Source organism: Arachis hypogaea, chromosome 6 (genome assembly GCF_003086295.3).
Source record: "Arachis hypogaea cultivar Tifrunner chromosome 6, arahy.Tifrunner.gnm2.J5K5, whole genome shotgun sequence".
NCBI classification, from domain to species: domain Eukaryota; kingdom Viridiplantae; phylum Streptophyta; class Magnoliopsida; order Fabales; family Fabaceae; genus Arachis; species Arachis hypogaea.
The window spans coordinates 15,263,970-15,269,673 of record NC_092041.1 but is presented as its reverse complement, the minus strand read 5'-3'; positions in this window follow the sequence as shown (position 1 = coordinate 15,269,673).

Sequence of the window (5,704 nt, the reverse complement as noted above, 5' to 3'; positions counted from 1 at the left end):
ACATGACACTGAGCAACAAGGAGCAAATAAGCTCAAAGAAAAAGAAAAACAAAGAAAAGAAACTTGCCAAGGATATGTGAATAACAAGAGGCCATAACAGTGTTTTAGTGGAAACATAAAAAGTGACATTCTTACCTAAGAAACAATAAAGTGATGCTGCAACAACTTTCTGCATGAACACCCCATTAATCAATGTCAATTACTTACTGATATGGCTAATGAATTTACTTTCTGTTTCATTCTTTCTTCTCAATAATTCAGAACTTGCTTGGGGACAAGCAAGGATTAAGTTTGGTGTTGTGATGCCAAGGCATCTTAGGCTAGTTTCACTAGCCTTTTTCTTTTATTTTTAGTTGTTTTATGCATTTTCTTGAGCCTTAAGTAATCATTTGGGCCAAATAGTCATGCTTGTCTTAAATCATTCAAACATGAAGATTTTGATGCAAATTCCATGAGTTTTTAGTTATATTCCTTGAATGCTATGAATGGAAGAATTCTCATGAATTTTAGCAAGACTTTGATGCAGTTTGTTAGAAACAAGAGACTAAATTGGAAAAAAGATTTGTGTATTATTGAGTTGTGTCCAAGTTGTCTACTCAAATTGTCTGGAATGATACAATATGAAAGGGTATTTATAGGTACTAAGAGAATCGTAATAATAAGGACGTAATCTCCTATAATAAATATTCAGATGTACTAAATAATACTAATTGATCCTAATTGATCCTAATTATATTCTAACATCCCCCCTCAAACTCAAGTGACAACTTGAGTTTGAAACTTATTTAAAAATTAATACAACGAAATAAAAAATGCATAAACTAATAACGAAACTGCCGGAAGAAAGCGCAGACGAAACTGTCGCTGTTGGAAGGAAGCGCAGACGGAACTGCCACTTGTCGGAAGGAAGCGCAGATGGAACTGCCGCTTGTCTGAAGGAAGCGCAGACGGAACTGCCGCTTGTCTGAAGGAAGCGCAGACGGAACTGCCACAAGAAAATACAGACGAAACTGCCACGAGAGAAGGCAGACGTAACTGTCACGAGAAAATGCTGACGGGACTGCCACGAGAGAATGCAGATGTAACTGCCACGAGAGAACGCAGAGAGAACTGCCACGAGAGAATGCAGACGGAACTGCCACAAGAGAAGACAGACGGAACTGCCACAAGAGAATGCAGACGGAATTGCCACGATAGAAGGCATACGGAACTGTCGAAAAAGAGCGAAAACTATATGATTTTTTCATGAGAATAGGTAAGCAGCGGATGACAATTGTGTTTGATCATACGACTCGAAAAAAAACACAAGACAGAAAAAATAGGCTAGTTGGTAAGGTGAAAAAGTATCAAAGGAGTGATAAAAGGGAAAGAAGAATGGCATAGAAAAAAAAAATACAAAATGTACGGTGATTTCACCGCAAGGGAAACAACCTATCCTCTTCAAGGAGGATACCATGGCTCTGATACCATGTTAGAAACAAGAGACTAAATTGGAAAAAAGATTTGTGTATTATTGAGTTGTGTCCAAGTTGTCTACTCAAATTGTCTGGAATGATACAATATGAAAGGGTATTTATAGGTACTAAGAGAATCGTAATAATAAGGACGTAATCTCCTATAATAAATATTCAGATGTACTAAATAATACTAATTGATCCTAATTGATCCTAATTATATTCTAACACAGTTGTTTGGATGATTTTAGGCAAGAAGAGGCTAGGCAAAGAAGCAACAAAAATCAATGAAGGAAGCCTGGATATCATTTATGGCGTTTAAGTTCCAGTTTAAGCTTAAACTGGAACTTAAACGCCAGGAAGGGAATTGCTCCAGGATGCTTCCAACGTTTAAGCTCCAGTTTAAGCTTAAACTGGAGCTTAAACGTGCTCGAGCTTGTGCCTCCAGGGAGTGCCAGCGTTTAAGCTCCAGTTTAAGCTTAAACTGGAGCTTAAACGTGTTATATGGAACAGCTTGACCATGCCTTCTTCAAACATAAATAACTTGAGCTACAAAACTCCAAAATGAGGTGATTCAAAATGCATTGGAAAGAAGACATCTAGAGCTTTCCAAGCATATATGGCATGCATGGTGGATACTAAAAATTGAGGGAGAAAACAGCCCCGTAATGTGCATAGAAGAGCATAGTACCAACATGCAATCAGGCCAGCTGACCTCTTCACCTTCCATGGAGTATAACTCGAGTTGTAGAACTCCAAATGATGCGCTTCCAGTTGCATTGGAAAGTAGATATCCAGAGCTTTCCAACGATGTATAGAAGTATGGGGTGGACAATGCAACTGAGCTCCCAAAATTGGCATTTTCGAGCACGTTTAAGTAACTTAAACGTTGGCTTAAACGCTGTCAAACCAACCAGCAACCTTGTCACCTTCAATCAAGCATAACTTGAGCTATAGAGATCCAATTGAGGTGCTTCCAGTTGCGTTAGAAAGCTGACATCCATAGCTTTCCAACGAGGTATAATAGTCTATATTTGGCATCAAATTGGCAAGGTTGACAAGAGAACAACGTGACGACTCAAGAAAGGGGGGTGCAACGTTTGAGTGTAGTTTAACGGATCATTATCCTTTTTGGATCAATTATGTCACTCTACCCTTCAAGCAAGCAAGGCCCATCAACAACACCAAACCAAGGCCACAAGAATCATCTAGAATAGTTTATTTTTGATTGTAATTTGCTTTTAATTTCATTTTCATTTTGTAATTTAGGGAGCCTATTTAAAGGCCTTAGTTTCTGCATTTGAAAGAGACTGGATTGAAGGGGAATCCAGCCCCTGAGGGGGACTTTTTGAGACTTCGGGGACTTTTGACACTTTCTTTTCATTTTGCTAGTTTTCATACTCTTTGTAATTGAATTCAGAGCTATGACTCACTAAACCCCTTTCATTGGGTTAGGGAGCTCTATTGTAATTCAATGAATCAATAATAGTTTTTATCTTCTTCTTCAATCTTTTCTCTTGAATTTTGTTAGAAAGCTTCTCGATCTAATTCCATTGGGTAGTTGTCTTGGGAAAGAAACTATCCATAATTGGAATCCTTCGGAACCTTGGGAAAGGAATGGAGGATTCATGCTAGAGAAGCTTTCTCACAGTGAATTGGATTGGGGTTTGGATGGATATTGTGACATGTAATCCTACCAAATTGGTTCATGAAACTGTGTGGTATAATCAGTGATCGAGCATCATCTCTTCTTATGAACATTTAAACGAAGGGATTGGGAATTTGTTTGTTTTTAGAGAGAATTGGTGAGCCAAGGGATTGGGATCCAATCATATAAGATTGCCAAGCAAAATTCAATGAATGCATTGGTTGAGGAAGAGATAGAAATGTTTTGATTCGGAGATCTCAATATCTCCTGAAACCCAATGAATTTCCCATTTCTGATCTACCACTTTCTCTTTACATTCTGCAATTTAATTCATGCAATCACCCCAATCCCCTTTTAAATTCAGCAATTTAGCTTCTCGCTCTTTAATTCATGAAATTTTACATTCCGCAATTCTCATCTAAACCTTGATTCCGCTCAACTAGAACACACTTCTAATCCGAATTGCTCACTCAACCAATCCTTGTGGGATTCGACCTCACTCTATTGTGAGTTTTTACTTGACGATAACCGGTGCACTTGCCGGAAGGAATTTTGCCGATCGTGCAATTTCCTAAATCGTAGCATATCAACTTTATGCACATCACTGCCCTTGGATTTGGGACATGTTCCTCTGTTTGGGCCCTTTATTGGGCTTTCCTGTGACTTGGCCGAGCTTTTTGAGAAGAGGTCGGGTCATCCTGACCTGAAGAGGTCGGTCACTTTATCTGTAGAACATCCCGGGTCGGACAGCTTTGACCCAGGGTATAAACAACTTCCCATTTGATTTTTTAACCAAGACAACGTTGGCTAACCATAGCGGGTATTTGACTTCTCTTATAAATCCTGCCTCTAGTAGGGCCTGTACCTGTTCTTCCACAGGTTATGATCTTTCTGGTCCGAGTTTTCTATGCCTCTGCTGTATTGGCCGAGATCCTGGATATACTACCAGTTTGTGGCACATTAGCTCGGGGTCTATGCCCGACATGTCTGCGGCCTTCCATGCAAAGAGGTCGACATTATCTTTTAAAAACTGTATCAGGAACTCTTTTACATCTTCTTTTAGGATTGCCCCAATATTCGTTGTTTTGTCTGGAACATCTCCGATCTGGACCTTTTCTATCTCGCCTTCAGGTTGTGGATGAAGTTCTTCTCGACCTCGAACTCCTCCGAGTTCAATGGTGTAGAATTCTTCTCCTTTGCCTCTGAGGTTTAGACTTTCGTTGTAACAGCGGCCGGCTGTCTTCTGATATCCTTTTATCGTAGCGATCCCTTCTGTGGTTGGAAACTTCATACATAAATGTGGAGTCGAGACTACAGCTCCGAGCTGATTTAGAGTTGTCTGACCTATTAAGGCATTGCAGGCTGAGTTCACGTCGACCACAATGTAGTCTATGTTGAGGGTCCTTGACCGGTTCCCTTTTTCAAAAGTTGTGTGTAGCGAGATATAGCCAAGTGGTTGGATTGGAGTGTCTCCTAATCCAAATAAGCTGTTCGGATATGCTCTGAGCTCTTTTTCTTCTAGGCCGAGTTTGTCAAAGGCTGTTTTGAATAAAATGTCAGCCGAGCTTCCTTGGTCCACCAGTGTTCGGTGGAGATTAGCATTGGCCAATATGATAGTGACGACCATAGGGTCATCATGTCCCAAGATGCGCCAGCTGCGTCCTCTTTAGTAAAGGTGATAGTAGGGAGGTCGGGTGCTTCTTCTCTTCCCTCGACATTCCCTCGACATGGTATACTTCTTTGAGGTATCTTTTGCGAGATGATTTGGAGATTCCTCCTCCCACGAATCCTCCATGTATCATGTGGACATGCCTCTCTAGGGTACGAGGTGGTCGTTCTGTTTGGCCAACCTCTTCGTCTCTTCTTCTCTTTCTGGGCTCATCTGTCTTACCGACTAAGTACCGATCTAGTCTCCCTTCTCTTACCAACTTTTCTATAACATTCTTCAAGTCGAAGCACTCGTTGGTGGGATGTCCATAGATTCGATGGTATTCGCAATATTTCGTCCGATTTCCTCTTCCTTTTTGCTTTTAAGTGGGCGGGGTGGTGGAATCTTTTCCGTGTGGCATAATTCTCGGAAAACTTCCACAAGAGACACCCGAAGAGGGGTGTAATTGTGGTACTTCTTAATCTTCTCTCCATGTGGATCATCTTTTTCTTGGAATCTTTATCTTTATCTCGGGAGGAGTTGGGGAATCTGTATTTTGGGGTCTCACCTAGTCGAGAGTTTTCCTCCATGTTGATGTATTTTTCTGCTCGTTCTTGCACTTCATTTAGAGATGTGGGTTGTTTCTTTGATATGGATTGACTAAAAGGCCCCTCTCGTAGGCCATTGATGAGACCCATAATGGCTGCTTCGGTGGGCAGACTCTGAATGTCCAGACATGCTTTGTTGAATCTTTCCATGTAGCTACGAAGACTTTCCCAATCTCCTTGCTTGATCCCTAGTAAACTTGGGGCGTGTTTAGTTTTATCCTTCTGGATGGAGAATTTGGCTAGGAATGTTTCGTCTAAGTCGTCAAAGCTTGCGATAGACCTGGGGGCAGATTGTCGAACCATTTAATTGATGTTTTTGTCAAGGTGGTCGGGAAAGCATTTTGCC